Source organism: Dendronephthya gigantea, unplaced genomic scaffold (genome assembly GCF_004324835.1).
Source record: "Dendronephthya gigantea isolate DGI-Jeju-01 unplaced genomic scaffold, DenGig_1.0 000148F, whole genome shotgun sequence".
In the NCBI taxonomy this organism is placed as follows: domain Eukaryota; kingdom Metazoa; phylum Cnidaria; class Anthozoa; order Malacalcyonacea; family Nephtheidae; genus Dendronephthya; species Dendronephthya gigantea.
Genome location: NW_021163158.1, coordinates 158,008 through 169,414, shown reverse-complemented (window position 1 = coordinate 169,414; position 11,407 = coordinate 158,008). Strand labels below are relative to the sequence as shown.

The 11,407-nt window shown below is 37.3% G+C and overlaps 2 long non-coding RNA genes across 2 annotated transcripts; one reads left to right on the top strand and one right to left on the bottom strand.

Moving 5' to 3' along the window:
• Positions 1–4,504: 4,504 nt before the first annotated feature.
• LOC114536832 lies at positions 4,505–7,362 on the bottom strand. The gene is made up of 4 exons (XR_003688490.1): positions 7,271–7,362; positions 7,056–7,190; positions 6,795–6,902; positions 4,505–5,210 (listed from the first exon to the last, which is right to left on the bottom strand). It is a non-coding gene; the product is annotated as an uncharacterized LOC114536832 (long non-coding RNA).
• On the top strand, positions 7,095–9,711 carry LOC114536831. Its single transcript, XR_003688489.1, has 5 exons — positions 7,095–7,178; positions 7,378–7,473; positions 7,840–7,983; positions 9,021–9,243; positions 9,382–9,711. It is a non-coding gene; the product is annotated as an uncharacterized LOC114536831 (long non-coding RNA).
• Positions 9,712–11,407: the final 1,696 nt, after the last annotated feature.

Sequence of the window (11,407 nt, the reverse complement as noted above, 5' to 3'; positions counted from 1 at the left end):
TTTAGGACAGCAGCATTTTTTTGATGAAAAATCGTTTGCGCATGCGCGGCAACGATTTTTTCGATGTTTTTGTGCACCACGACATTTGGGATGCCCAAAAACTGTTAAATCTAGAGGATAGCCGAATTATTTCAATGAAAACTCGTTTACGAATGCGCGGCAACAATTTTTTCAATGTTTTTGTGCACCGCGACATTCGGGATGCCAAAAAACTGTTATGTCTCGAGGGTAGCAGCATTATTTCGATGAAAATTCGTTTGCGCATGCGAAGCAACGATTTTTTCGATGTTTTTGTGCACTGCAACATTCGGGATGCCCAAAAACTGTTAAATCTCGAGAGTAGAAGCATTATTTCGATGAAAACTCGTTTACGCATGCGCGGCAACAATTTTTTCGATGTTTTTGTGCACCGCGACGTTCGGGATGCCCAAAAACTGTTAAATCTCGAGGGTAGAAGCATTATTTCGATGAAAAATTGTTTGTGCATGAGCGGCAACGATTTTTCCGATGTGTTTGTGCACCGCGACATTGGGTTGCCCAATAACTGTTAAATCTTGAAGGTAGCAGCATTATTTCCATGAAAAATCGTTTGCGCATGCACAGGAACGATTTTTTTTTATGTTTTTGTGCACCGCGACATTCGGGATGCCAAAAAACTGTTAAGTCTCGAGGGTAGCAGCATTATTTCGATGAAAATTCGTTTGCGCATGCCATGCAACGATTTTTTCGATGTTTTTGTGCACCGCGACGTTCGGGATGCCCAAAAACTGTTAAATCTTGAGGGTAGAAGCATTATTTCAAAGAAAAATTGTTTGCGCATGCGCAGCAACGATTTTATCGATGTTTTTGTGCACCGCGACATTTGGGATGCCCAAAAACTGTTAAATCTTTAGGACAGCAGCATTATTTTGATGAAAAATCGTTTGCGCATGCGCGGCAACGATTTTTTCGATGTTTTTGTGCACCGCGACATTTGGGATGCCCAAAAACTGTTAAATCTAGAGGATAGCCGCATTATTTCAATGAAAACTTGTTTACGAACGCGCGGCAACAATTTTTTCAATGTTTTTGTGCACCGCGACATTCGGGATGCCAAAAAACTGTTAAGTCTCGAGGGTAGCAGCATTATATCGATTAAAATTCGTTTGCGCATGCCATGCAACGATTTTTTCGATGTTTTTGTGCACCGCGACGTTCGGAATGCCCCAAAACTGTTAAATCTCGAAAGTAGAAGCATTATTTCGATGAAAAATTGTTTGCGCATGCGCAGCAACGATTTTATCGATGTTTTTGTGCACCGCGACATTTGGGATGCCCAAAAACTGTTAAATCTTTAGGACAGCAGCATTATTTTGATGAAAAATCGTTTGCGCATGCGCGGCAACGATTTTTTCGATGTTTTTGTGCACAGCGACATTTGGGATGCTCAAAAACTGTTAAATCTAGAGGATAGCCGAATTATTTCAATGAAAACTCGTTTACGAATGCGCGGCAACAATTTTTTCAATGTTTTTGTGCACCGCGACATTCGGGATGCCAAAAAACTGTTATGTCTCGAGGGTAGCAGCATTTTTTCGATGAAAATTCGTTTGCGCATGCCATGCAACGATTTTTTCGATGTTTTTGTGCACCGCGACGTTCGGGATGCCCAAAAACTGTTAAATCTCGAGGGTAGAAGCATTATTTTGATGAAAAATTGTTTGTGCATGCGCGGCAACGATTTTTCCGATGTCTTTGTGCACCGCGACATTGGGTTGCCCAATAACTGTTAAATCGTGAAGGTAGCAGCATTATTTCCATGAAAAATCATTTGCGCATGCACAGCAACGATTTTTTTTATGTTTTTGTGCACCGCGACATTCGGGATGCCAAAAAACTGTTAAGTCTCGACGGTAGCAGCATTATTTCAATGAAAAATCGTTTGCCATTGCGCGACAACGATTTTTTTGACGTTTTTGTGCACTGCGACATTCGGGATGCCCAAAAACTTTTAACTCACGAGGCTAGCAGCATTACTTCGATGAAAAATCGTTTGCGCATGCGCGACAGCGATTTTTTTGAATTTTTTTTGAACCGCTACATTCGGGATGCCCAAAAACTGTTAAGTCTCGAGGGTAGCAGCATTATTTCGATAAAAAATCGTTTGCGCATGCGCGGCAACGATTTTTTCGATGTTTTTGTGCACCGCGACATTCGGGATGCCAAAAAACTGTTAAATCTCGAGGGTAGCAGCATTATTTCGATAAAAAAATCGTTTGAGCAAGCGCGACAACGATTTTTTCGATGTTTTTGTGCACCGCGACATTCGGGACCTGATGATATGAATTATCGCATCAGCGGCAATAATATTTCACAATAATAAAAATATGGAAAACAAATTCAGGCAAAAAGCAGAAATTCTGACCTAGTTCCGATTCGAGCTTGTCTTAAGCACGTGCTTACCAACGATTATCGCTTAGCACTTATGAAATGCTATTTCTTCAATTCTTTTGCACATCCTAGCCCAAGAATTACTCAGAATTACAACAGATTGATAACATGTAAAATTGGGACATTTCGAAGACAACAGAGTACCAAAAAAGCGAAAAGATATGGAATTTCTAAAATATATCTTGCTATGGGTGAGTAATTTGAGATAACAAAGCAACCTATTATTTTTATTATTGTTTTTACTTATAATACAAATGCAGGTTATAACTATATGCTGGTTGGAATATACTATTCAAATAATCGTTTCAACCGCTATTGTTTAGTGGTATTCCGGTGTCTTTAGCCCAAATATTTCTGAGATATTTAATGTCTTGCTTCTGTGCAACATTATTTTCAGGGGTAATATCCTATTTTGCGGTACAGTTCCATTTATCATTCATTTTACACTGGTCTTATATAAAATATAATTTTTTTATTCTCCCTTTCCTATTATGTAATTGCAGAACGAATATTCAATATATTAGTGAACCGCATAAAAACTCATTATGACAATCGCTATCGGACGTCTATTGCATCGGAGATACGACTTGTCGTAAGCCAAATTCAATGTTATTTCTCGCGATTTTTCTATGATGTCTTACATTGTGGTTTTTTAAAGATTCTTCAATGTTTCCTCAATCTGTGAGCTGAGAACTAGGCCTTGTGCAAGACAAAATTGGAAAAGTTAAATTCACTTCGTATGTTATTTGTTCTGAAAGGAAAAGGTTGGTTAATGATGATAGTGCAACGCATGTCAGGTATTCTGCTTCCAAAATTCCATTTTAGCTCGCCTGCACTTTAATGCAAGAAAGCTATTGCTATAGTCTTGGCGTCCCCGTCCCTGTCCCCGTCCTAGTCCCCGTCCCCGTCCCCGTTCCCGTCCGCGTCCACACTACATGATAAGTAGAATGTTAAGATGCCACTTTTATTTTCCCATTATTTTCAACTTATCTACTTAAGGAGTCTATTTGTTGCAAAAGAACCATTTACCAGGGGGGAGTGAACATTATACAACAAAATATAATGATAAGGTCAATGTTAAAATGCTATATTTTTAACGCCTTCCAATGAAATTTGTCATATTCCAAACTTTAAAATTCCGCCAAAATTAGCCAAATTTTGCTAAATTCTGCGGAATTTTTATTTTTTTCCGCAAAAATATCTTTAAATTGCTAAATTCAGCGGACTTCACTGCGAGTTTCATTATAAAAGTCATTTTCTTGCGGATATATGTTAAAATTTCGTTGGTGAAAAAGCCTATTTCTCGCGGAGTAAGAAAAATATGGCCTCGTTTTTACTGTTTTTCGAAAATACTAGCGGAGTGAACCAACTATGGCTCCAAAATCAATAAAAAGCGAGAAAATCTGAGGAAAAGTTAATACTTACCAAAAACATACTTATCAGTAGAATTTTTACAAAACACAGGGTGTCCGAATTTCGGAAACCCCTATATCTCAATGTGAGAGACATATAAGGGTGTCCGAATTTCGGAAACCCTTATATCTCAATGTGAGAGACATATAAGGGTGTCCGAAATTCGGAAAACCCTATATATATCTCAATGTGAGAGACATATAAGGGTGTCCGAATTTCGGAAACCCCTATATCTCAATGCGAGAGACATATAGGGGTGTCCGAATTTCGGAAACCCTTATATCTCAATGCGAGAGACATATAAGGGTGTCCGAATTTCGGAAACCCCTATATCTCAATGCGAGAGACATATAAGGGTGTCCGAATTTCGGAAACCCCTATATCTCAATGTGAGAGACATATAAGGGTGTCCGAATTTCGGAAACCCTTATATCTCAATTCGAGAGACATATAAGGGTGTCCGAATTTTGGAAACCCCTATATCTCTATGTGAGAGACATATAAGGGTGTCCGAATTTCGGAAACCCCTATATCTCAATGCGAGAGACATATAAGGGTGTCCGAATTTCGGAAACCCCTATATCTCAATGTGAGAGACATATAAGGGTGTCCGAATTTCGGAAACCCTTGATCTCAATGTGAGAGACGTATAAGGGTGTCCGAATTTCGGAAACCACTAGCTATATCTCAATGTGAGAGACATATAGGGGTGTCCGAGTAACGTAGCTAGTGCACTGTATCTACAATGGGTTAATGGGTTATTATAAAAACTCAAAACACTTAACAATGCAGTCCATACTTAGGTAGTGTTTATTATTCATATCAGTGATAATTCCTGAAGATAAATGAGTCATTTGAATGTTGGCATACATTTTAGTTAGCATGCGATAATGATATTGAGGGTAATATTCTCCAATGCTTCTGCACTTAAAAATTTAGCATCTTGCGTCTGTATAATTATAGGTACAAGCGTAGAAAATATATTTTTTTAAATTAATCCAGACCCCTAGCCCTTTTAGCTTCCTCCCGATACCACCGTTTTAAATATTTTCTGGTATTTTCTTGGAGATGGTTGTTATCGTCAAGTTAGAACGAGCAGAGAATTACTGAATCTCTTGGAAGAGTGTCTGTCCAAGGTATTTCACCATATTTGCTCGTAACCATAACGGGTTGCCAGGTCGCGGTATATGTACCTTTCCAGTAATGCAACTTGAATTCAAAACTTCACAAACATTACCAATAACCGGTCTCTTTTTGTAATTACTAATATACACTGCAACCAACACGCCAGGACAAAGCGACTGAAGATAGTTGTCATCATGTCGGATTCCTCTGGCAGCAGGTGGTTGATATGGCCCAGCGTAAATCTAAGAGAACAAAATTCATGTTACACTTTTGAATAGCATATTGCTAGCCAGCATTCTGAAATTGAATTTTCTTTTAAAATCTATAGGACAAAGCAGGGAAAATTGGATATCAAACCCTACAGTAAGCTTAAACAGTAAGATAGAGTGTTTGTTGTAGGTTTGTCCAAAGGCTCATATAACGTATCTCCCTATAATTTTGTAGTACCTCTCTCGAGCTAATTCCTCGGAATAATTTTTTACTGAAATATGCGCAAAGAAAATATCTTAGTCCTATTGAAAATTTTTTTGAGAGTTTTAAAATATTACTAAAAGTTTAGTTTGTCGCGACTGATAGCGTATAAATTATCCGTTTTGCCATTTTAATGAATTTTGGCATTTTGATTTGAATTAAAGATTTTATGTTTATCATGGTGTCCCTGAACTACATGCATTTATCCGCACCCATTATATGTATAAAGTATCCAGTTCTGGGTTTAATCATATAGTGTTCAATATGACGTGTTTTTCCGGCGCAGGTTTGCCAGCGCCTCAATGTTTGACGTCAATCAATCTTAGCTGTTGTTGGTGACACATTTTAGCTTTGTAGCTATGTATTGGCGGAAAATCTGCATGTCATCATCGAATTGCAAGTTGACATTAGCAGTGCTTAGATATATACAGCCCTAATCGTTTTATTTTACTTTAAAAATCTAAGCGCGCTTCGCCCGTAATGGAAAAACGCCTTATCCTAAAATCGAAAGTATCCATTCTCATTTACATGGGTATGGTGTTCCATTTATCCCCACGTGTCTTTAAAATAATTAATTCAATTAAATGAGTATTCTTGTATGAAGTTGCGTGCCAATATAACGAGGGAGCAGCGCGGCAGCGTCTTCAAACAACTTAGCATTAAATGTGGTATTTTAGGCAGTTGTTATACCACATTTGATGCTGTTGTTTGAAGATAGGTATATACATGATATGTTGTTATACAGTCTGTATAAAAAAAACTAAAGATTCAAAGGGTCTTAATTTCGAGCGGAATTATACAAACTTCGAATTCAAGCCAGGAACAGTTGATGGAAAAATCAGTCAACTATTGACTATTCCTGCCGGAGGATCTATAGTTCTCCGGCAGGAATCGCGATGCCGGTGCAATGCGCAGTGGCTTGAATTTCAAGTGTGTATATTTCCACTCGAAATAAAGACCCTTAATTCGAACCTTTAGAATTTACCTGCATCGAGTGAAGTGCCAAAAATCATAAAAAATGCTTAATATTCACTTAAATATATTGATGAATATATTGGTGATTGCGTTTTTTTTACAGCCTGTAATTCATGGGTTTATATATTTAACAATCTTTACGCCTTGCAGGTCTTGGGGAAAAAAATTATAATCTAACATATTGCTTGACACATAAACAAGTGCCGGGAATAATGTAACTGTAAATCCTCAGTGACCAAATATTTTAATCGTTGCGCGCACGCAAAGTCGGCTTAGTATATGAAAATTTGCAGAATGGTGTCTCAGGATACAGAAGTATTATTATCGCGTGTTTATATAATAAAATAACTTGCAAAATATCATAAAAAGTTATCGCTTACCACTGCTATCGGTTGAATCGTATTGTAAAGCTCTCTTGACTTTTTTTGGGCTTCTACTTAATACATATGCTGACGGCGTATCGTGAGGCAAAAGATTGCACGAAAGATCTAAAATCAAATAACAAAATTTGCATTCTTATTTCACATAATAGAGCACAAAATAAGAAATCGCTCTGAAACCTGAAACCAATTTTAGCAATCGCCAATGCCTTTTCTATTTAGCTTAGTTTCATATAAGATTGGTAATAATTAGGAACTTACGTTCAGAAGAATTTGAATCAGGAAAGGATCCATTTGCGTCGCTACTTAACCCAACAGAAAATGGTGAAGAAAATTCTTCGCGCAGATCTGTACTAGTTGAGATTGATGAAGGAGAAGCCTCAAGTGAGTTTGAAACTGCATACATAAGATAGGGAAAAAACAAATTAAAAATATATGTATAATTATATGGCATTATTAATTCATGATGCTCTTACTTTTTGCCTCTGAATGTATGAGAGGAGATGATTTTTCACTGTCACTAAATCTTATATCAAAACCGGGTGAGCTGCTGGTGGCTGACGCCGGTGCTTCTGATTCGTAGATAACAAAGACATTAAAGACAATGCTGGTGATATTGGTTCAGGTGAGCTTGAAAACCCCATTTCGAAAACAGAGGAATCGTCATCTTCTTTATCTGGTGAGGACAACATTGTGCTCAAATTTGATCACTTCTCGCAAAATATATATAAACAATAATTAATGTTTAGCTGTTGAGCATATTCAATACATATATATCAGTAAATTGTGCCGAAGCTCGAAGGTGATTCCTTGTTGCCTGACAACCTTTTTTATTTTACAATAGTCCACTGATTGGATTAGGATATTCCCATCAATTAACTCTCTGACAACGGAAAAAACTTTTCTTTGTTATTGGTTGAGTTTACCGCTTTGACCAGGTGTAATGTTCATATGATATACTTCGCATGTGCGCTCTTCCCACATTCAACATATTGAGCTTCAATTGTCAATGCCAGTAGTTTTGAGAGAGAGTTTTTATATATAGATATGCCACAAATGAAAAAGTGGTCGGTTCGCGTAAGGCAAGGAAAGGCTTATGTATATGTTGCTGGAAAGCCCCTAGCAAAGACAGGCGTCGAGTATCATCAGTGCTGCCGCCGTGAAAAGTGAGGATAATAAGCCTCTCAAGGTATGTATTAAGTTTCGATATTTTGAAACCTTTTTGATATTAGCTAGCTTTAGGCTTCTCGGATTTATAGTAGGTAGAAAGAAAGAAACCTCCTTTTTAAGAGCAAAGCTATAAGTAGGAACAAAAATATAGCATATGTAAAGGCCTTATTTAAAGGCTATGCATGCATATGTATAATATATAGTTATATATGTGTGATCAAATTGCTTGACACTGTCGTTATCTATATTTGGTTACCGCTGAAATTCCATTTTCGCGCTGCGTTTTCATTTTGTTTCATTGCATGGCGCTTCGTATGATCCCTGTTTGCCCGAGAAAAAGTAGGCATGTCATTATTATTTATAAGGATTGAATACGAGTAAAATTTTAATCTCGAATGCAGCTGAATGTATGATGTATGTGATCAATGTATATAAACACTCTCCTTATTATACAAGACCCTTGTCCCGGCGAGACTGTTTTGATATCAATAAAGTACTATATATAAATTAATAAATGCCTTTTATAGCCTTGCGCTTAAGCGATATGCATACAGGCAATGCGTGAATCCCACTGATGAAAACACAAATTTAGGTTTTTGTGGGAAAAAGGGGAACGTCATGAGTAACTTATTGGAACGTTTTTGTAAATTAAGGGGCGTAAAAAATAAAAATAAACAGATGATAGTTAGTAATTTTTAAGGCAACCGCCAACCATGTGGTGTGTGTTCCTGCATGACTGTTCCAGTTTGTGGAGTATATATCCACAATCAGGCGTGATTTTGGGCACTTCACTAGATGCACGTAAATTTAGGGGTTTCGATGCACGTAAAAGCGTAGGTTCGATTCCTGCCGGGGAACTATAGTTGACTCATTTTGCTTTAATTTGAATTTGAAGTGTGTATAATTCCACTCGCAATTTCCTGTTATGTTGACAAACACAAGCAGAGCGGCTGGCCTCCTTCTGTCCAAACAATGCAGAAAATGTTACTGTGTACGCAATTCATGTAGCAGAATACTGTAGCTAGTGGTTAATCGTTGTCCTTTTTCACTCTGTAGGGAATATATTACCAGGCATGAACGAGGCTGTTGAAGCATTTGTTGTCCTCCATGCTTCGGTATCTGGGCGAATTCTGCCAGAACACTTCAACTTCGCGTTTGGCAAGGTCCCAAACTTCATTTGTGTCAATTCGGCAAAACAGAGAATTTGAGACATGTTTGCGGCTGGTAGAAATGTTCAGTCACTCGGGTGACTGGATATTAGATGTTAATTTACCCGAAGGTATGTCATTAACCTCATAAATATAAAATATTAAGCCACCCTTTTGTTCGAATGATGTATATATAATATACGTTTCCCACCTGGTACAGTATCATGAACTTTTATAATTATCATCTTTGTCAAATCTTTTTCTTGCAGCTGGCGGTGTTGCAGCAGTCACGATCGAGCGCAATTGCCTCATTCTGGTAAAAACAGAAGAGGAGGAACGAGAGGCCAGGCGAAAGTTGAAAGAACTTTAGAACCTATAAATCTATATATATATATAATATATATTATACATCTTCATTGTGTGCTGGGTATTCCCGGCTCTACGTGGGAAAACATATCATAATGAAAATTTAATTAAGACAACTTACTTTTTAAATTGTCAGAATGTTCCTTTGCAATTTACAAAATATACTTCTAAATTGGTTTCACTTGACCATTGCCCATTCGACTTGCGTAGAGAATATAACCCGAATAATTGTAGATACCGTGCATTGCGTAACTCGGACACCCCTAAATGTCTCTCGAATTGAGATACAGGGGTTTCCGAAATTCGGACACCCTTATATGCCTCTCACATTGAGATATACGGGTTTCCGAAATTCGGACACCCCTATATGTCTCTCGAATTGAGATACAGGGGTTTCCGAAATTCGGACACCCTTATATGTCTCTCACATTGAGATACAGGGGTTTCCGAAATTCGGACACCCTTATATGCCTCTCACATTGAGATACACGGGTTTCCGAAATTCGGACACCCCTATATGTCTCTCGAATTGAGATACAGGGGTTTCCGAAATTCGGACACCCTTATATGTCTCTCACATTGAGATACAGGGGTTTCCGAAATTCGGACACCCTTATATGTCTCTCACATTGAGATATACGGGTTTCCGAAATTCGGACACCCCTATATGTCTCTCGAATTGAGATACAGGGGTTTCCGAAATTCGGACACCCTTATATGTCTCTAACATTGAGACATACGGGTTTCCGAAATTCGGACACCCCTATATGTCTCTCGAATTGAGATACAGGGGTTTCCGAAATTCGGACACCCCTATATATCTCTCGAATTGAGATACAGGGGTTTCCGAAATTCGGACACCCCTATATGTCTCTCGAATTGAGATACAGGGGTTTCCGAAATTCGGACACCCCTATATGTCTCTCAAACTTGAAACCGGCGGACAGTGGAATCCTTATACATCTAAGACAAAAATCCTTTTTATGCGGACAGTGGAATTGTGTCTGCCAAAAAAGCTATTTTATAAAAAAAGAATTAAAAATCCGCAGAATTTTGTTAATTTCGCTAATATATGCGGAAAATTACAAGTTTGGAAATGTTCAAAATTCTTTGGAACACGTTTTTTTGTATACTTTGGCTTTACATCAGAAAAATCATTATCAATATAAGTCATCATTATGCATTGTGACTATTTAGTGCCATTTGGTACACATTTACACGATAATAAAGAGAGTTTTGCTCAAAATTATCAAATGATAAGGTGAATGTTAACCTATTTAGCATAATGATAAGGTCAATGTTAAGATGTTATATTTTTTAAATGTTATGGCTTTGCATCAGAAGATTCATCATAAATATAGCTCATCGATATGTCTTGTGACTATATGGTGACATTTAGTACACATTTACACAAAAATAATGGGAATTTTGTTCAAAATTATCAAATGATAAGGTGAATGTTAAGCTAATTAGCATAATGATAAGGTCAATGTTAAGATGTTACATTTTTTAAATATTATGGCTTTGCATCAGAAGATTCATCATAAATATAGCTCATTGATATGTCTTGTGACTATATGGTGACATTTAGTACACATTTACACAAAATAATGGGAATTTTGTTCAAAATTATCAAATAAAGGAATGTTAAGCTAATTAGCATAATGATAAGGTCAATGTTAAGATGCTATATTTTTTAAATATTATGGCTTTACATCAGAGGAATCATCATAAATATAAGTCATCGATATGCATTGTGACTATTCAGTGCCATTTGGTACACATTTAAACAATAATAAAGAGAGCTTTGCCAAAAATTATCAAATGATAAGGCAAATGTTAAGCTTATTAGCATCATGATAAGGTCAATGTTAGAGTTATCCAGAGTTATCACGCTCATTACGATTTTCAGGGCTATTGTGTAGCCCT